Source organism: Balaenoptera physalus (assembly GCF_965194825.1).
Source record: "Balaenoptera physalus genome assembly, chromosome: 3".
Lineage (NCBI taxonomy): Eukaryota > Metazoa > Chordata > Mammalia > Artiodactyla > Balaenopteridae > Balaenoptera > Balaenoptera physalus.
This window is the reverse complement of record NC_138890.1, coordinates 37422812-37444156: the sequence shown is the minus strand read 5'-3', so window position 1 is coordinate 37444156 and position 21345 is coordinate 37422812. Positions and strand designations below refer to the sequence as shown.

General features: G+C 44.0%; 1 long non-coding RNA gene across 1 annotated transcript; it reads right to left on the bottom strand.

Annotated features, from left to right (window-relative positions):
• Positions 1 to 19231: 19231 nt before the first annotated feature.
• LOC309658289 lies at positions 19232 to 21142 on the bottom strand. Its single transcript, XR_014262179.1, has 2 exons — positions 20877 to 21142; positions 19232 to 20783 (listed from the first exon to the last, which is right to left on the bottom strand). It is a non-coding gene; the product is annotated as an uncharacterized lncRNA (long non-coding RNA).
• Positions 21143 to 21345: the final 203 nt, after the last annotated feature.

Genomic DNA, 21345 nt, shown 5'->3' with positions numbered 1-21345 from the left:
ATTCAGCTGACATAAGCAGGAAAGGAATTTATTGAAAGCACATCAAGTGGTCCACAGAAGTGTCAGGAAAGCTACAGAATAGGCACGAGATACAGAGCAGTGACAATGGGGGTGAGGCCTCAGCCAGAATAGTGGTCTGAGTTGATGATGCAGCCCCAGCCTGGCCATGGATGCCACTGCCATCAAACAAACCCAGCTTATGTTGCTGCCACTGGTGACGCTGGATGGAAGATGCAGCTGTCGCTAGCAACCGTTAAAATGAATCCTCTGGGGTCCCGTTTCATTGCAACATCTGATTGGTTGCACCTGGGCCATGTGCTCGACCATCCCGGCTGCAAGGGATACTGGGAGAGCGAGTGACTGACATTTTCAACTTCTTTGTTTCCCACCAAGACTCTTAATTGGGGGATTTCCCCAAACCATCGAAGGCAGCCCTCCCAAATCAACAAACATTCTGCAGACACAGCAACCAGCTAGAGTTAGCTTCAGTAAAGAAAGCTCCTGAAGGCTGTGGGGTGTTTCATGAAAGCAAGGACAGGAGGGAAGCCAGACCGTGAATGGCATGGAACCAGGAACTTGAACATCAGCGGAATGCTTCCTCCAGCTCTTATCTCTGCTGCTCTGGGCTCCTTCTTCATTTTCTCTTTCTGCTTTCTGACATTTTATTTCCTCAGTCCAGGAGGTAGGATCATGTGGTAAAAATGGGGTGTTTGGAGCCTCCTCCTGTGGCTCTAAGTGTCCCTCTCAGGAAGGAGAGCTTGGCATTCACTCTGAAGGGCGGCTTCCACCCCCTTCGTGCCTTCATTCTGGCCGCGCAGGACGGGTCTCCACTGTTCTGCACGGTTCTCCCCCTGTGGGGGTCCCTTTAGATGACCTGAGCGCACCTCCTCATGTTTCTCTGAGGCTTTGGTTATCTGCTCAGATACTCCCAGAACGTCAGGTCTTCCTCATTTTACTAGTGGAGGGTCTAGGTTCTCAGAAATTAAGTGACTTAAGACTCTGACCATCCCATGAGTGAGTTGGTGCATACACACAGTGCTTCGAAGAATGCTTAGAGTGTGGAGAACTCAGCAGGTGTTAGTGACATCACTAGGATTTCTTTTCTTCTAAAGTACATTTCTTTCCTCCTCTCTCTCTCTTCCTTGGTGCCCTCTGTCCCTTCTTTCTTTCCTTCCAAAACTATGTACTGAAGGCCTGTGTGCCCAGTACTATGCTAAGTGCTGAGAACTCATCTGGGAACAAGACAGACAAGACTCCCGCTCTTACGAGGCTTTTCGTTCAGTAGAAAGCAAGTAAACAAGGTGATTTGTGCTAGTGGTAAGTGCTCTGAAGGAAGCAGACAGAAGTGACTGGGGCTGGCTCTCGGGGAGGGCTACTTTGACGTGGTGATGAGGAGGGCAGAGGCCTCTGAGATGGTGGCTGTGAACCAAGGTAGGAGGATGAGGGCTGATGGAAGAGGGAGGAGAGCATGTGCACCAGCCCCGAGGCGAGAACACACTGAGAAGCCAGCCCGCCCGTCCTGGTGGCGGGAACACGATCCGGGCGAGAGTGAGGGGAGATGAGGGTGGAGAGGGGGGCAGAGGTCAGATCAGGAAAGGCCTGGTAATGACGTGGTCATGGGAGCCATGTAGGTAGGACAGTGTCGTGATATGATTTAGAGTAAAAAAAAAAAAAAATTAATTTTTATCAGAGAACCACAACCGAACCAAACTAAACAAGAACAGTAATAACAAAGATACCCAACTGGCCTGTACTCTTCAAAAATGTCAAGGTCCGCAGACATACAGAATGGACTTGAGGACATGGGTTGGGGGAGGGGGAAGCTGGGGCAAAGTGAGAGAAGCGTCGATGCATATACACTACCAATGTAAAATAGTTGGCTAGTGGGAAGCAGCTACATAGCACAGGGAGGTCAGCTCAGTGCTTTGTGACCACCTAGAGGGGTGGGATAGGGATGGTGGGAGGGAGGCGCAAGAGGGAGGGGATATAGGGTATATGTATACATATAGCTGATTCACTTTGTTATAAAGCAGAAACTAACACACCATTGTGAAGCAATTATACTCCAATAAAGATGTATAAAAGAAATGGCAAGGTCAAGCAAGACAAAGAAGGGCTGCACATTGAATTTGCACATTGAAGAGATATGGCCATTAAATGCAGTGTGTCGTTGGGACCAGATCCTGGATTGGGAAAAAGTTGTTCTAAAGAATACTGTTGGGACGATGATGAAATTTTGAAATGTACTGTTTTTTTAGATAAGAGTATTGCATCATTGTTAAATTTCCTGGATTTGTTAACTTGGCTGTGGTTAGGAGAATGTCCCTGTTTTTAGGAAATAAATACATGTGAAAGTGTATAGGCGTAAAAGGGCATGATGTCTACAATATACTCTCAAAAGGTTCAGGATAAAACATATGTAGAGAGAGTGATAGAGCAAGTACAAAATGACATTAAAAATTGGTGAATTTGTGTGAAGAGTATCCTTGAGTTCTCTAACTATTCTTGCAACTTTTCTGTAGGGTTGATTATTGATATGGTTAAGTTTAAGTTTATCATCTTATTTTTTTTCTATTTCATCTGTTCTTTGTTCCTCTTTTTCTGTCTTTTGGATTGAGTATTTTTTTTTAAATGGACTTCTTTGTTGACTTTTTAGCTGTAACTCTGTTTTTTTGGTGGTGGCTTTAGAGTTTATAGTATACATCTTTAACTTATCACCGTTTACTTGCAAGTGATATTATATCACTTCACATATAGTATAAGAGCCTTGAACAATATACCTCCATCTCTCCCCTCCCACCCTTTGTGCTATTGTTGTCATAACTTTGTACTTTCTAACATGTTATAAACCCTATATTACATTGTCATTATTTTTGTTTAAACAGTCAATTATCTTTTAAAGAGATTTAAATAATAAGAAAATATTATTTTTCTTGGTGCTCTTCATTCCTTTGTGTAGATCCGTATTGCCACGTGGTATCTTTTCCTTTCTGCCTGGAGAACTTTAACGTTTCTTGTAGTCTGAGTCAGCTGATGATGAATCCTTCCAGCTTTTGTATTTCTGAAGAAGTCTTTATTCCGGATTCGAGGTTGGCAGGTCTTTTTCTTTCAGTGCTTTAAAGATGCTGCTCCACTGTCTTCTCTTCTTGCATTTTTTTTTCAACTCGGAGAAATCTGCTCTTATTCTTATCCTTGTTGCTGTGTGGGTAAAGTCTTTTTTTGCCAGATGCTTCCACCACTCCTCCCTTATCACTGATTTTGAGTAATTAGGTTATATAATGTGCCTTCCTGTAGTTTTCTTCATGTTTCTTGTGTTTGGGGTTTGCTGAGCTTCTTGGATCTCTGGGTTTCTAGTTTTGTCAAATTTAGAAAATTTTCATCCATTATTTCTTTAAATAGTTTTTCTTCCTGCCTCCCCCACCCCCTTGGGACTCATAGCTCACTGATGCTCTTTTCATTCTTTCCAGATGCTTATTTGACAGGCCATTTCCAGTCCTCAGCCCCAGAGATGCAGATTCCATTACTTTGGGTTGGGGTTTGGGAACTAGTACCGTATTTTCAAACCAGTGCCTGGGAGATTCGGATGCATCTGGTCCAGGACCACATTTTTGGGCTTTTTAAAAATTAATTTTGTTTCCTAACTTGAAATGTATTTTCAAACTTAAAGAAAAGTTTCAAGAATAGTTGTAAAAACTTCTGAACGCTCTTTAACCAGATTTACCAACTGTAAACATTTTGCCATATTTTCCCCCCACTCTGCCAACAACAAACATACTTCCCCCCACCCAGGACTATTAGAGAGTAATTTACACCAAACCCCTTTACTCCCAAGTCCTTCAGTGTATATTTCCTAAAACAAGGCTATTCTATTACACAACCACAGTAGAATGATCAAATTCAGGAAACTGAACTTTGATAAAATACTGTTATGTCATCTTCAGTCCATATTCTCATCTCACCGGTTATCCTTATAGTGGCTTTATCCAGCCTGGGACTCTACCTGAGGTCATGAATTCCACTTAATTGTCATGTCTCTTTAATGTCCCAAGGACCGAAATGTGAGAAACGTTGTTTTAAAGCTGGTTGGTAGTGGAGGAGAGAGAATAACACTCCCTGAAAGCAGCTGAAGCCCAGGAATGGCAGGGCAGAGACCTGAGGGCAAGGACCTCCTGCTGCCATGTCTGTGGGGCCTCTGTGGACCCAGGGCCAGCGTGTGGAATGCTCCAGCTCTTCCTGCTGCCCCACTGCGGGTCTTAGCTTCCCCTGTATGAACGACCTTATTAATTCCCTTGCCCTTTCTGCCCTACGTCCATTGCTTAAGGCAAACAAGTACATCTCTATTATGTGCAACTGAGAGTGAGAAAGGAAAGAAAAAGTGAATGGCGAGGAGGAGAATGGGAAAGATAAGTAGAAAAATGGAATAAACCAAGCTGCCCTGCCCATAGACCCACAAATTGCTGGATGACTTTGGGCAAGTTAGAAAATATTTTCCAGCATCAGAACCAACATCAAAATAAAACGGGCTCTTACTTTCTGTGTCCTGAGATTGAGATAATGTTGTAAGGCCCTTGGAAATTGTTATTATTGTCAGATGAAGGATGGGAGAAATCTGCAGACAAGGTTATATACTTATGACTGTCCCACCTCGTCATACCAGGGTATCCACCTTCACGTGGATTTTGCACAAGGTTTGTTTTTTTTTTGTTGTTTTATTAAAGGGAGTGAAAGGGGGAACTCAGTGCACATGACATTGATGGGGCTGGAAAAAAAAAAACCCCTATTTAGAAATCTGATACAAAAGCAAAGTCATCATTTTCAAATCCAAACTTGGTTCCGACTCATTGGCCAGACTCGTGCTTCAGCACAGGCTTTGGGGAGACGCTCCCAGGCCCACGTACCCGGAGGCAATTCTCCAAAGTGTGCAAACTGGAGCTGCAGGGGCAGGGTTTGCGCTGCGTCAAGCTGGCACTGAGAAACGCCTGGGGAGTGATACCTGTGCACGCAAGCCTAACACCTTACATCGTGATCTGGTCCTACTGTGGCCTCCTTTCTGTCCACTCCCCACCTCTCTGTCTCCATCCAGCCATGCTCCACCTCTTCAGCTCCTCCAGATCTGGCGACCATCATGTTTGCTGTCTACTCTGCTTGGAATATTCTTTTCTGGATGTTTTTCTTCTTAAATCCTGCCTCTCTTTCTGTTCTCAGCTTTGAAGTCACTTCCTAAGCCTTCACTGCCACCCAAGCTTGGAGTAGGTGCCCCTACCTGAAATCCCAACATGCCACGAACTGACCTAGCACAGTTGTGATTGCCTGTTACCATGCCTGGACTGCACGGTAGATTTTAAGGCCTGTGAGATCAAGCACTGTACTTTCGTTACTGTTAGATTCCTGGCTCATATCATAGTCCTTGATGTACAATAAATGCTCGATAAATATTTATTGGATGAATTAAAGAGAAGCTGGCTCAGATCTGATAGTTTGGAAATTAAAACAAAAAGGGTGAATTGTGTTTGGCAACATCATACAAACTCACATGCACCCCCGTTTCTCCCTCTAACTGTTATGGAGAGCTCGGATTTATTGTGTTACCTGGGAATCTGGAGTTTGCCTTTAGCTGCTTCTTCACCTTGCCCAGCTAGACATCCACGTGGTCACCAAACCCTAGATAGTCCACATCCTGGGGTCTGTCAGGGTCCATCTTCTCATTTCCGTTCTCACTGCCAATACCCTCATAACCTCTGTGTTGTGTCAAGCAACTCCATTGCTCCTCACCTTTCAGTATCTACTTTGTTCTGGAAGCTCCTCATCACAGGGTTTGAAACCTTGCCCTGACGGGTCCACTGGTCTCCAGGGATGGAGTTACTCACACTGGGCTCTTGGCCATTCCTCAGGCATTTTTATTTCTTTATTCTTTCACCCATAATGCTTCCTCAGCAAGGAGTCTACCCCTACCCCCCATACCTGTTGAATCTGCCTACTTAACCTGCAAGGCTTAGCTTAGATTCTTCTTCTAATCGTCTTAAGAATAAGGATATCCCTTACACTCTGAGTCTGTTTCGCTTCTGAGTTCATATAGAATCTTTGGGTAAGGAGGGATAGTGCGTTATCAAGAACTAAGCGGTTCCTGAGTTTGAGAGAATCAGTGGCTGGAGTACATATAGAGAAAGACAGCTGTCATAACCATGACCTGTGCGCATCACCATTAACAAGGACCAGGGCTGAGCATCTCATCTGCCTTATCTCCTTTAGTCTTCATCACAGCTCTTGGGGGGTGAGGGGCGGGGAGTCGGTTCTTTAAATATCCTGATTTTACAGATAAAGAGACAGAGGTTCAAGGAGGTGACCTGATTTTCCCACAGCCTCCCAGCAAGGACGTGGTGGATCCTTGGTGCGCCTGGAGTCTATTCCGCTTCTCTCCAGAGCTTGAGCTGGTGCCTGCTGCGCCCTCCTAAAGAGAACAGCCACTCCCAGTCACCTCTGCGTGGCCAGATACATCGCTTTGCACATAGTAAATGCTCCATCAGTCTTTCAAATGAATGGATGCTTTCTAATTGGTATCGACAGATTATAATCTTTCATTATCTTCTATCATTCACATTGATAACAATATGGTACCTAAATGCAACCCTTTTGTCTATTTAAATAGAAGCTCTGCATGTGAGTGATAAAAAAAATTAAATAGTACAAGAGCGTATAGAATGAAAATGAAGTTTCGTTCCCTCTCAGGCCGCCTAGTCTAATCCCCCGAGACAACCACTGGTAATAGTTTCTTGTTTATCCTTCTGGAAATATTCCACGTATAAATCATATGTGAATATAGATTTCTTTAAAAGAAACACAAATAGAAGCCTACCGTGCATTGCTCTGCACCTTGTTTTCATTTAGAAGTGGGTTCTGGAGGATGTTCCATTCCTCACATGCAGACCTACTGCAGTCACTTTAAGGGCACCTAGTGTTCTGTAGAACGGATGTGCCTGAGATTGGTTTAACGAGTGCTATGTTGACGGATATTTAGTTTATTACCCCTATTTTGCTATTGCAACAGTGCTGTGAAGAATACCCTTGCAGGGCTTCCCTGGTGGCGCAGTGGTTAAGAATCCACCTGCCAATGCAGGGGAGACGGGTTCGAGCCCTGGCCCGGGAAGATCCCACATGCCGCGGAGCAACTAAGCCTGTGTGCCACAACTACTGAGCCTGCGCTCTAGAGCCCGCGAGCCACAACTACTGAGCCCACACGCCACACCTACTGAAGCCCGCGTGCCTAGAGCCCATGCTCCACAACAAGAGAAGCCACCTCAACGAGAAGCCCGCGCACCGCAATGAAGAGTAGCCCCCGCTCGCTGCAACTAGAGAAAGCCCGCACGCAGCAACGAAGACCCAGTGCAGCCAAAAATTAAAAAAAAAAAAAAGAATACCCTTGCACACACTTCTTTGCCCTCACGGTTACATGTAAATGTGTAAGAGGTACACATTAAGAGGTAACTCTGGGCAGTTTCTCCCCTTTTAAAAATAGGAGAGCAAGGTACAGAAGTATTTAGGAATCTTCTCAAATGAAGGGAGGGAGGGAGGGAGGGAGAAAGGAAGTCAGAATATTCTACATTTTTAGAACAGGGTCAAATTGGAAGGTTAACATGGAAAGATGTCCCCCGCCATACACTGTTAGTAAAAATCATAAATTAACATTAAAAAGTTCAGATGTTTTTCCACAGGGACCACCTCGTGGTTTTTGTTGAAGGATCTTTTGCTTTTAAGGCATCCCTTTTTTGGTGTTCCTGCTTTTTTCTGAGACCCAAAGCCTGGGCTTAGCCTGCCTGTGACAGTGGCCGGAGTGAGGAATGGGGCAGCACAAAGAACAGGGGTCCCTGGCCCTGGGATTGACCAGATTCAGAACTCAGAGTGCAACAGAGCCCAAATTCACAGCCCTTGTACCAACCGCCCACCTGACAGATGAAAAAACTGAGACCCAGAGAGATGTCATCTGACTGTCAGAAACTAATTGATATCATCTTGACACAGGTCTCCCAACTCTCAGACTAGTGGCATTTTAAAGTAAGTGAAACCTTAGGCAGATACCCATTAACAAATATAGCCCCAGTGCTTCATTTTTATTTCACAAATGCAAACAGGCAGCATCAAGACACTCATGAGCCTGCTCTGGGTCGATGGCATGTTAAATGTCGGCTACCCCCTGCCCTGAAAGGATGCATCGCCCAGATGGAACTGTGGTTTACGATGTCCTGGTAGATGTGGAGAGCAACAGTCAGTGGGTCTCAGGGGCCTAATGTGTGCTGACACTGCCCATCATTCAGACCCTTGGATGTTCTGGAGGATGACGGTCAGCTGCCTCTTAGGTAATATTTCAAGGCTGGCCCTGGTATTATCTGTCTTGTGTCCTGTTGATGTGGCTTGGAGAACTCCCAGACACCACACTGATCTAGGTAAGATCTGAGCTGGCAACACTTCCTGTCGAAAGAACCTTGTAAGTCAGAACTTTCCAGAGAGCACACAGTGTGCCTTTGGTGGCTGATGTGAGTCCTTGGGGACAAGGAACCTCCTGGGTGCTCCTTGGTGTTTACAGGCACGCAACTCTCCAATTTATTTTTTCTTCATTCTGGCCCAAGTGCAGGCAGTGTGGTGTGGTGCTGGAGGGTAAGCTCAGGAATGAGGAATGTCTGGGTTCAAATCCACTGCGCAGAGCAGTGTGACCTTGAACGAGTTACTTAAATCTCATTGTGTCTTCAGCCTGGACAGGTGCACGATTCTTTTGATGCTGTGTCCACCTGTGAAAGTAAAGGAGTTTGGACTAGAGTGATTTATTAGTGGCTTTCTAGGATTTCACTTGCATTAAAAGGCCACTGGCCTGAGTGGAAATTGGAGTTGAAGCTGGGGAACCAGGCCACTGCATTTGGATCCCTGCTGTGAATTCTTTCCCCCTTCCCACTGTGTGACCTTAGACAAATCACTGCACTGGTCTGTGCCCAAGTTCCCTCAACCCTAAAAGGGGGTAACAACAGTACTTAACTCACAGGTCATTGTGAGGATTGCCTGAGATGTGTGTGTAAAGTGACACAAACACATCTCATGAAATATGCTGTAGGTTATATGCAAAGGTCTTGTTTTGAAAGACAATGTCCGTATCTATAACTCCCCTGCTCCCTCCTCCAAATACAATATGCCTTTCCTTTTTCCTACACTTTAATTCACTCTAATTGTTAAGAGTATGTGTGTAATAAAAGATGCTCACACACATGGGCAATTCATTCATATTTATTCATTCAACAAACTTTTTTAACATCTTTATTGGAGTATAATTGCTTTACAATGGTGTGTTAGTTTCTGCTGTATAACAAAGTGAATCAGCTATACATATACATATATCCCCATATCCCCTCCCTCTTTCGTCTCCCTCCCACCCCTCTAGGTGGTCACAAAGCACCAAGCTGATCTCCCTGTGCTATGCGGCTGCTTCCCACTAGCTATCTATTTTACGTTTGGTAGTGTATATATGTCCATGCCACTCTCTCACTTCGTCTCAGCTTCCCCTTCCCCCCTCCCCGTGTCCTCAAGTCCATTCTCTACGTCTGCATCTTTATTCCTGTCCTGCCCCTAGGTTCTTCAGAATCTTTTTTTTTTTTTTTTAGATTCCATATATACGTGTTAGCATATGGTATTTGTTTTTCTCTTTCTGACTTACTTCACACTGTATGACAGACTCTATGCTCCTCCACCTCACTATAAATAACTCAATTTCATTTCTTTTTATGGCTGAGTAATATTCCATTGTACATATGTGCCACATCTTCTTTATCAACAAACATTCTTTAACTTTGTCCTGTGTGCCAGTGACTATGTTTGAGGCACTGGGGACACATCAGTGAACAAGACAGACACAAATTCCTGCCCTCGGGGAGCTTACACTTTAGTTGGGGAAGACGGATGACAGCTAATATACTAAATAAGAAAGTTATATAGTATGTTAGAAGGTGATGAATGCTATGGAAAAAAATGTTGGGGAGTGGATAAGACAGGAAGTACTGAAGTGTGTGGGCTGTTTAAAATGTGGGGCAACTCCTTGAGAAGGCGAGAGCTGATGAAAGCCTTGAGGGGGGTGAAGGAGTGAGCCATGGAGACGGTAGGGTGGAGAGCTCTGAGGAACAGCAAGGAGGCCTTTGTCACCCACTGGAGAGGGCAGGGCTGATGGCAGAACATGAGGTCCCAGAGCTGAGAGGTGGTGGGTTGGGTGCAGATTTCCCTGGGCCGTGTAGGCCATTGGATGGATTTTCATTTTTGCTCTGAATGAGAACAGGTTCCACCAGAGATTTTTGAGTAGAGGAGTGCCATGATCTGATGTAATTTTAAAATAATAATTTAAAATAGTATTTTCAGCATTGGTCATTTGAGCAAAGACAGGCAACAACCTAGATGCCCATTAGTAAGGAGCAGGTTAAATAAATGCACTGTAGAAAAGAAAGCTCGTTCTGTATGGATATGATATGTGCTATGGACTGAATGTTTGTGTCCTTCCAAAATTTGTGTTGAAGCCTAATCCCCAATGTGATGGTATTTAGAAGTGGGCCTTAGGGAGGTAATTAGATCACAAAAGGGGAGCCCTCATGAGATTAGTGCCCTTGTCAGTAGAGGCAGAGAGAGCTTACTTTTTCTCTCTCTGATCTCCATCACCTGAGGATATGGCAGAAAGATGTCCATCTGCAAACCAGGAGGGAGGGTCCTCATCAAGTACCTGACCTTGCTGGTGCCCTGATCTTGGACTTCCAGCCTCCAGTGCTGTGAGAACTAAATGTTTGCTGCTTAACCCAGCCAGTCTCTGGTATTCTGTTACAGCAGCCTGAGTTGACTGAGAAAATAGAATATCCAAGATACAGTGTCAAGTGAACAAATGCAAGATGCAGTGTTTGTACCGTGCATTCATACAGAGATCTCCGTTTTTGCGTTAACTATGTCTGAAAGATATGTAGGAAACTGATAGCCCATGGGAACCTGGAGCCTCTAGGAGGATGGAGTGAGGAGGACCCCTTTTACTCTATTTGCTTTTGTCTCTTTTGAATCTTGAGCCATATGAATATATTACCTATTCAAAAAAAAATGATCAAAAATAAAAGGTATACACGCTTGTACCAAGTCAGATGATATAATTTGAATATAAAGAAAATTAATAATGGTCCCTTCTGTCTTCCTTTCCTAGCCCCTGAGAAAACCCAGTGATGTATATCTTTCGACATCTTTCTCTATGTTTAAACATGAGTATATAAAACTTATAAATACATCTACATTTTCTCCTTGAAAGCAAGAAACCAACAAGAAATGGGATTATGTTATATTCATTAGTCTGTAACTTGCTTTCCCCCAAGCTTCATAAAGCACCGTGGCCATTCTCTGGACCAAGCCAATAAAACTCATGTTTATTATTATTATTTTTTTAATAGCAAAAGCATCCATCATATGAATGTGCCATAGTTTATTTAACAACTCCCTATTTGGAGCACATTTAAGTTGTTTCCAGTGTATATGTGTGTGTGTGTATATGTGTCTTTGTGTTATGCCACTTATAACAGTGCTGCAATGAACATCTTTATATGTCTTTCAGCTGCTTTCAGATACTCCATCTGAGCTGTTTTGGGGTGAGGGCAGGCGGTTAATCTTCTTCCCATTTGTTTGTTTGTTTTTTTTTTTTTGGCCGCATCGTGTGGCTTGTGGGATCTTAGTTACCTGACCAGGGATTGAACCCTGGGCCCATGGCAGTGAAAGCACCAAGTCTTAACCACTGGACCACCATGGAATTTGCAATCTTCTTCCTATCTGTGAAGCACTGCAGTGGGTCGTATGAAGAGCTGGGCTTTAGTCCAGCTCGGCCACTGACTAACTCACTGTGTAACTATGAGCAAGTCTCTCCCCATCTCTGGGTCTCAGTTTTTCCATCTGTCAAAGGGGGAATTGGACTAGGTGATCCTGAAGGGCCTTTCCATTTCTAGGTTCTTCATGGGGTTACAAGTTCCACAAGGAGAGGGACCATGTTTGTTTTATTCACTATTGTTTTCTTTTTTTTTTAAGTTTTAAATAACTTTTATTGAAATATAGTTGTTGTGGGTTTTTTTGTTTTTTTGGCTGCATTGGGTCTGGTGCGCAGGCTTCTCATTGTGGTGGCTTCTCTTGTTGTGGAGCACGGGCTCTAGACACTGGCTTTAGTAGTTGTGGCACACGGGCTCAGTAGTTGTGGCTCACAGTGGGCCTTAGGGAGGTAATTAGATCACAAAAGGGGAGCCCTCATGAGATTAGTGCCCTTGTCAGTAGCTCTAGAGCGCAGGCTCAGTAGTTGTGGCGCATGGGCTTAGTTGCTCCGCAGCATGTGGGATGTTCCCCAGCTAGGGCTCAAACCTGTGTCCCCTGCATTGGCAGGCAGATTCTTAACCACTGCACCACCAGGGGAGTCCTATTCACTATTGTTTTCTAAGTATTAAGCACAAAGTAGACCTTAACGAGTAACTGTTGATCAAACAAGTGAATGGATTCTTTGTCTTGTTTAAGCTCATGAAGTTCAGTCATAGCAGAGTAGTGTGAGCTTGTGTTTCTTTTTCCCTGTACATCATGCTTCCTCCCACCTCGTAAATATCTTTGCCCTTGACCTTTACATCTTGTAACCACATGACCTTTTGTTCTTCTACTGATACTCATGTGATTTGTGTTTCTCTATAATGTGTCTTTTACATATTAGGCCAGGGTTCTAATCTTTGTGCCATCATTTACTACTTACATGGCCCGGGGACAAATTGACCCTGTTTCTTCCTCTATAAATAGGAATGGAAGTTCACTATTTACTATGCACATGTGCTTTGAGGTAAATTATCTAAGCGAATATGTGTGAATTGCCTAGCAAATCGCCTGGTGGATAGTAGGTACTCAAAAAATAGTTGTAGTTGTGGTTTGAGCAGGGTGTAGCCTACACGATGGGCATTTCTTTTTTTTTTTTTTTAAATTTTTATTTATTTATTTATCTTTGGCTGTGTTGGGTCTTCGTTTCTGTGCGAGGGCTTTCTCTAGTTGCGGCAAGCGGGGGCCCCTCTTTATCGCGGTGCGCGGGCCTCTCACTATCGCGGCCTCTCTTGTTGCAGAGCACAGGCTCCAGACGCGCAGGCTCAGTAGTTGTGGCTCACGGGCCCAGCTGCTCCGCGGCACGTGGGTTCTTCCCAGACCAGGGCTCGAACCCGTGTTCGCTGCATTGGCAGGCAGATTCTCAACCACTGCGCCACCAGGGAAGCCCCCACGACGGGCATTTCAATTTGACAAGTGATCGTTGTCATCTGTTAGATGGGAGACAATGGCCTGGGTACTGGGGTGATTCAAAGCTGTGTGATAATGTGCCCTGTCCTTCAAGTCGCTCATCACAAAATCCCAGAAACATCGATTTTGTAGTAGAATTTCATCAAAATGATTAAGTATGTTACAACATACATATTTCTTGTTTTCCTTCTTGGGTAGTTACCACATTAAAAGATACATATGCACACAACATAGAGTTTTATGCATTTTGACTAACTATGTTTTTCTTTTTCCAAATGCCTGGACCATTTTTCAAGTCATGTTGTTGGTTTGGGAGGATACCTTGAAAATTGGGATGGGTTGAAATAGTTGAGGCAGGAAAGGATGAAGGCAGCTGAAGGCTTGTTTTCTTTCATTTTCTTCATAGAAAGGGTCTGAGACTCAACTCAAATTCTATTGATGTAGAGAATGCCTAGAGCATGGTTCCAGGGAAAGAAATGCAAAGGATTATTCATCGCAGAAAAGGGAATCGATTAGTGCTTCTTATGTGCAAGTTACAGAAAGCCAAAACAAACTGGCTTAAGTAACAGACAGTTTACTGTTTCACATAACTGAATTGTTTAGCAGTAGGGCTAGCCTCAGGTGAGTACCCATCCAGGGAATCCAGTGATACAATCAAGAGCTTTTTGAATGACGGCTTCATTTTCAGCTCTTACATGAGTCCCTCTGGCAGCTCCAGACCCCCCTTATGGTAGCTAAATGGCCTGGCAGCTGTAGACCCAATATCCATATGCTACATCATCTAGGGGGAGAGAGAGGGTGTCTTTTGGAGATTCCTCAAGGAGCCTCAGAATTGCTTCTCTTTCATTGCCCTGACTTGGGTCATGGGCCCTTTCCTGAACCAATCATCATTGTTCTGAAGTGTGGTTTAAGCCAATCAGTAACCACTTTTGGAGGGGAGCATAGGATCAATTCCATTCAAAATAACGGGGTTGAGAATGGGGGAGTGGTGATTTCACAAAGGAGATCTCCAGCAGTGTTTGGAAGGGAAGTGGATGCGAGGCAGCCAGTATATAGTAAGTGCCTACTAGAATCATCAATTATTTATTTATTGAGTACCTACTGTATGTTGGCCATAGTTCTAAACATTTTACATGTACCAACTCATTTAGTGCTAAAGAAAACCCTATGAGGCACTACTATTTTTTCTATCCCTAGGATAAGGCAACAGAGACAGAACGAGATCAAGTAAGTTGCCTACTTGGTAAATGGAAGCAAACAAATTCAACATAGGCAGTCTGGCTCTGGACCTGCTGCTTCAACATTACACCATGGTTTTTACCACACCCAGGTTGGGATCTAAAGTAGTTCTGCTCCACAAAATCACTTCCCTAGTTCTATTTGCTGTAATCTGTAGTTTTTCTCAGGATGCTTTTTTTTTTTTTTTTAAATAAATTTATTTTTGGCTGCATTGGGTCTTCGTTGCTGCGCGCAGGCTTTCTCTAGTTGTGGCGAGCGGGGGCTAGTCTTCGTGTGTTGCGAGGGCCTCTCATTGCAGTGGCTTCTCTTGTTGTGGAGCATGGGCTCTAGGCATGCAGGCTTCAGTAGTTGTGGCATGCGGGCTCAATAGTTGTAGCTCGCAGGCTCTAGAGTGCAGGCTCAGTAGTTGTGGTGCACGGGCTTAGTTGCTCCGCGGCATGTGGGATCTTCCCAGACCAGGGCTCAAACCCGTGTCCCCTGCATTGGCAGGCAGACTCTTAACCACTGTGCCACCAGGGGAGTCCTCGGGATGCTTTTTGAAGAAGATGATGTTCCTATATCGCTCTGGATCATTCCACTTAGTTGAAAGCTTTTGGGCAGTTTCAGGGTCCCATCATGCTTTTAGGAGTACATGGGAAAGACAGAGTAATTTTTGCTTAAAATTACCCTTAAATTGCATTTATCTTTGATCTATAAATATTTACACTCTGTTAACGCATGGGATATATATTCCTGGGCTTTTATCTAAAATCTTTTACTAGCAGGATGGCTGGTATTGTTTTTCCTCAGCAGAAGCTTTGAAGGAAGAAGAGCAGAAAGGTTTGCAGAGGGGAAGTAGCTTGGTGGGAAGATGTTTATGAACCCCTGCTTGCTGACCTCCTTTCCTTTTTTCCTTCTCCTCCTCCTTCCTGTTCTTCCTTTCTCTCTCTCTCAAACTAACACTTTCCCTCTTTTTATAAAAGTAATACACTTGGATTATTTTTTAAATGTAGAAGCACAGATGAGAAAATTTAAGAAACATCTCATGTAGTTCCATCTCCCTTTTGTACGTAACTACTCTTCTTGGTGTGTTGCTTTCACTTTTTCTTATAGAAATTACGTGACAACAGCTTTTTGTAGTATTATTTCCTTTTTAAAAATATCTAGAAGATCTTAAAAGCTGTGATGAAGCATTCTTTAGCATCATCACTGTATTTTTTATTTATTTTTTAAAATTAATTTTTATTGGAGTATAGTTGCTTTACAGTGTGGTGTTAGTTTCTGCTGTACAGCAAAATGAATCAGTTATACATATACATATATCTACTCTTTTTTAGATTTCCTTCCCATTTAGGTCACCGCAGAGCATTCAGTAGAGTTCCCTGTTCTATGCAGTAGGTTCTCATTAGTTATCTATTTTATATGTAGTAGTGTGTATATGTCAGTCCCATTCTCCCAATTCATACCACCCCGCCTTCCCTTCTTGGTAACCATAAATTTATTCTCTACATCTGTGACTCTATTTCTGCTTTGCAAGTAAGTTCATCTGTACCATTTTTCTAGATTCCACATATAAGCGATATTATATGATATTTGTTTTTCTCTTTCTGACTTACTTCACTCTGTGTGACAATCTGTAGACCCATCCACGTCTCTGCAAATGGCACGATTTCGTTCCCTTTTATGGCTAGTATTCCATTGTGTATATGTACCACATCTTATTCATCCATTCCTCTGTCGATGAGCATTTAGGTCGGCATCATCACTTTAAGTAGAGTGAATACACTTCTTTGGTAGATGCACCATAATTTATTTTGCCAACTCCCTATTTTTGACAGTTAGACTTGTCAGTGTTTTGATGTTAAGACAGCTTTACTCATGAGCATTGTTTGGCCAAATCTTGGCTACATTATTGATGACTTCCTTCATTTGCTGGGTCCGATTGTGTCAGTCTTCCACATCTGGGGATGGTGGTGCTCTACTGCTCTTTCAGGCCCACTGTGTTGTTCCCACCTTAGAGCTGCTTGGTTTTCAGGTTCAGGAGCAGCCTCTCAGAATGCAGGAATGCAATGGGCATCATTATTATCTTCCTACCTGTTTCTGTCACAGTGTAGTACCATCTCTGCACTGGGCACTAGCTCTCTGGAGGTCCAGCTTGGGGAAAGGCCATACAAGAAATACAAAGCTATTTAATAGGTGATCTTTTTGCTCTGTCATTTTCAGGGCGTGCCAAGGACCATGTATTATGTTTGGCACTTTACTGCTTTTTAAAAATAAATTTAAGCTTTAACACACCCTTGTCAGATAGGAGTTATTCCCAGTTGTGTTAGAAGTCAGTAAAAGCTAAGTTAGTTTTTCTCAGCTGGAGTCTAATGGTCTGGCTCTTTCTACTACTTCTTCTTGTCTTGAAGGGTGTTAAGCTAGTTGGAGAGACCAGTTGTGCACAAATGAAAAGTTAAAAACGTTGGACAAAAAAAAAACAACAAAAAAAACAAAAAACGTTGGACAAGGCACACATGCCAGACAGTCCTGTGATACGATGGAGTGAGGGGAAGCTGGGGTGTGGCAGCCTGGAGGCCTTCCGCTGCTCACATGCTCTGTATGAGGCACCTGAGCCGAAGGGCACTTGGTGACATTGGGTTTTCCTTTGGATAGAGGCTGTCCACCAGGGACAGCTAACCCTCCCTTGAACTTGCAGAGAGGAGGGTGAGTTGAATCCTCATTCTGGGCTCCAGCTGAACTATAAGCTGTTGGAGGCACCAGCTCTAACCCTCACCCCAACAGAGCCTGTCTTATTGGGGATTTCCTGGGTTCAAGAAGCCCAAGCATCTCAGCTACTGAGTGGGCTGGAAACACAAGCATCATCGTGACACTTGGAGGTATTTTTCGTAGCTATCTATGTCACAATTTCCTAGTACTGGATCAAAGCGTCTGAGGGCCAAAGAACTCAGGTGGAGACGTCCCTAAAGTACTCAGGGGCACGTTTGAGGTCATCTTTCCAGTATGACCTTTTTGTACCCCTGAGCCCACACTGTGATATTTCAGATAGTGGCAAGATTCTCAAGCTTCGTGTATGTGCGTCATGAACCGTGAAGCAAGGCCATCTCTTAAACATGGAACCAGGTAACATATCAGAGACTCTGGATGTTGCCTATTTGTGCTTTTCCAGGGCTCACTGGGGAAGAACTGGCTGGCTCCGAAATTCGAAAAGAAAACTATAAAATCAAAGCTAATAAATGTTTAATTAAATGCCTCCCCAACATAACATTATAATATTGTATCAATTTATGAACTTTAAGCCAACTTATATATCAACATTAGTTTCAGTTAACACAGTTTTGTGGAAAATCAAGAACTGCCTTATGTAATATTTCCTGTGGGATATGGATTCATTTAGAAATGTCTAATACAATGGTAGAGGGTGGGGGATGGGTGAGTGAGTTATTCAAAAGGAAGGGTGGCCCTGCTTGGATTTAAAATAAAACAATGCAGGGCTTAAAATTTTTCATATTGATGTTGTACACATTGCCTCCCAAGTAACTGGGTAGAAAATAGGTCCAGCCCAGTAATCCTATTAATTTTCGTGTTTGTGAGCACCTGTAAAGAATGTAGCATGGCATTTAGTTAGATTGGGGCTCCAAACCAGGAAAGGCGGTGTTCTTGTCACCCAGGAAGATTCATACTCATTCAAAAATTCCCCTCCTCCCAGCATCACCTTTCTAACTGTAACTCTGGGAAGTGATGGAACTTCTCTGAGCCTCAGTCAGTCATCTGTACATTATCACCTGTAGGATGGATGTTAACACCTATTTTATGTGCATTAAATGAGAATGTAGCTAAAGTGCCTAACACTTTGCCTGGCATATAAATTCCATAAATGGTGTTTAAGTTCACCACCCACCTCAACAAAATAAAACAAAAATGATATAAATTTTGACTATAAAAGGATGAGGCTAAATTCCTATATCATCCATGAAAACCTGGCTCAAGATTTTAGAGTCTGTTCTTACCCAGGTAATAGACAATGGAGGTGCATGCAGCTGGTGGCATGTAGCTATTTAAATCCTGGCTCTGTGTATCCACTTGCTTGCTTCCAGAAAACCATACCAAAGGAGCCCCAGGTGTTGTGAAGGAGCCCTTAGGAATGCAGAAGTCAGGTTAACTGACTGGAACAGGGTAATGAACTTGTTAGCAGAAACCAGCCAGGCCTGGGTTCCTTCTGTTTATTCCATTTGAGTCAAGCCCCAGTTAATGGATCCAAATGACTTCAGATTTCTTTAAACAAGATCATCACTAATTGACATGATGTAGCTCTTAACCCTTTGTAAAAGCTTCACAAATAGGTAGGTCATTTACTCCTTAGTTCAATGTGGAATGGGTAAAGAGTACACTTAACTCTTCTGGTCACCTTATCCTTCCTCTCATCCATCCAGTGTTTCAGAAAATGCTACATAATGCCTAAAAGTCAGCCCAGAGCTGACTCAGATACCTGGGGCCAGGCCCATACTCCCAAGGAGCTCCTTTCTCGTGAGAGAGAATCTCACATAAATACAGAGTTTTGATGTTGGTCCCCTTAAGCAGCAGTGTAATGCAGCGCGTGGGGCTCAGAGATCCCAGGAGAGGGAACCTCAGTTCAAACCCTGGCTCTGCTAATTTCTGGCTATGTGACCTTGGGCAAGTTTTTAATCTCTCTGAGCCTCATTTGTAATCGGGATAATAATAGGATATACTTTTTGGTGGTGTTGGGAGGATTGAATAAGAACCTGTATGTATGTACAGTGTCTGGCATATAATAAGTGTTCAATAAATATGTGCTTTTTAAAAAGTTACCTATAATAGAAGGGCAAACAAAGCTTTTGGGAGCCCAGCAAGGTGAGCAACGAACACCTTCTGGGGAGGTCAGGGAAATGACTAACTCTGCTTGGAAGCAAAAACCTTTAAATTGGCTCTTTTCTGTCCATGGGTAAATTTCCAGTGTAGGGAGGGTATATTTATCTTGTCTGGGAATCTTCATTTGCAATTGCATATTCCAAGGGTTTAGGGGAGGGCCTTTCCAGTTTGGGAAGAGGAGCAGCAAACGGTGGTACCCCTGGCAGCAGTTCCTAATTGTGTGACCTTGGGCAAGTCACCCTAGCCTCCTCGGAGATAAAACTCTCTTATCAGTAAAATGGGGATCATCATACTGGCTCCCTGACATGCTGCTGTGGGATTAGGAAAGCCCTTGCCTGTGAAACATTGAGCAGAATGCCTGGTGCATAGTAAGAGCCCATTAAAGTTGAGCTATTATTGTTATCATTAGCTGAGTGAGGCAGCTTTGTATATCATTTCAGAGAAAAGTACTGGGAAAAACATTTCCGGGTCTCTTGCCTGCCAGGTCAGCGCTCACTTCAAGCAGCCAGTTTAAAAGCATCCATTTGTTCAAACAGATCCAGGCCTTGTGTATCTGCAGCACTGATCTTGACCCCAAAGCCTGATTCTCTTTTCTTTTTTTCTTTTCTTCTTCTCTTTTTCTTTTCTTTCTTTTTAAATGAATGCCTGCACACGTGTTATTTATTTATTCATTCTTTATTTACTTATTTATGGTGAACGTTAAATTGAGGTTTGAACCGAAACTCAAGCTGCGCGTACTTGTAAAGTGGACGGGCTCGTTGGGCAGCGGTTAGAGCTCTCGGGATTTCCCCGCGGGGCTGCGGAGAGTACAGACAGGAAGCCCGGGACCGAGCGCCTGACCAGAACTTCCCCGGGGGAGGCTGGAGCAGAGCACGAGCATCCTGCGCAGTACTCTCCAGGGCGCGCCGGCCGAGCGCGTCGTCGGCTCCCCCGGCGCGCGTGCAGCGGGTCCCGCGCCCCCGCCCGTGGGTCCAGACCCAGCGGGCAGCGGGAGGGAGGGGGAGGCTATTCCCCAGGGAGAGGCTGACCCTGCCAGGCTGGAACCTTCCATGCCGGCCCAGCCTCTTCCCCCTTCTGTGCGCCCAGGAGGGAATCGAGAAGGGACTTTCCAGAGAGCGTTAGCGTGCAGGGTGTGGAAATGGAATAAAAGCATATGCAAATAGGCCCTTGCGTGCCTTCCTCTACCCCTGCGAGCAAGAGCCTTTCTCCAGAAAGATGTCCTTGCTCCAAGACCCTTGACAGCTCTCTTCCTTGCCTGGACGGCGGCAGCAGGGCCGCGTGAAGTGGTAACCCCCGGGCAGCGAGCCGCTGCAAAGCCTGGGTGGGCCGGGAGGACAGGAGAGAGTAGCGAAAAGAGGAGGACAAGAACGGCCGCTGAGCTGGAAAGATAGAGTAAAATGAAATTTTAGGAGCTCGCTGTGAGTATGAGCTGGGAACAATCATCATTGCAGGCTGATTTATTATGTACTTACCCTCTGTCTGAAAGGTAGCTGGCTTTTGTGCAGTGGGTTATTGCAGAGTAAATGGCACATTAAAGATGTAATCAAGATGTTTAAGGCATATTGAATGACGTTAAAAAGTAGGTGAGACTTTTGTCATGGTCCATAAATATAAAAATGTCAGGGCCTTGGAGAGATTTCCAGTACTTTAGTTAAGATGTGGCTCCATTTCCACAAGGAAAATATTTTTAACCTTTCGTTATTTTCAGGGTGGGGTGGGATGGAGTCTGGAAGTGGTGTAGAACCTATAGGGATGATAAAATAATATGCTTTAAACCCTGGAGTTGTAGACTGTCACCTCTACTTAACAAGTCATAAACGTCCTTGCAGTGACAGTAGCATGAAAATATTACATAGTACATATGGTACTTTTTATTTTCTATTGGAGTATAGTTGGTTAACAATGTTGTGTTCGTTTCAGGTGTACAGCAAAGTGATTCAG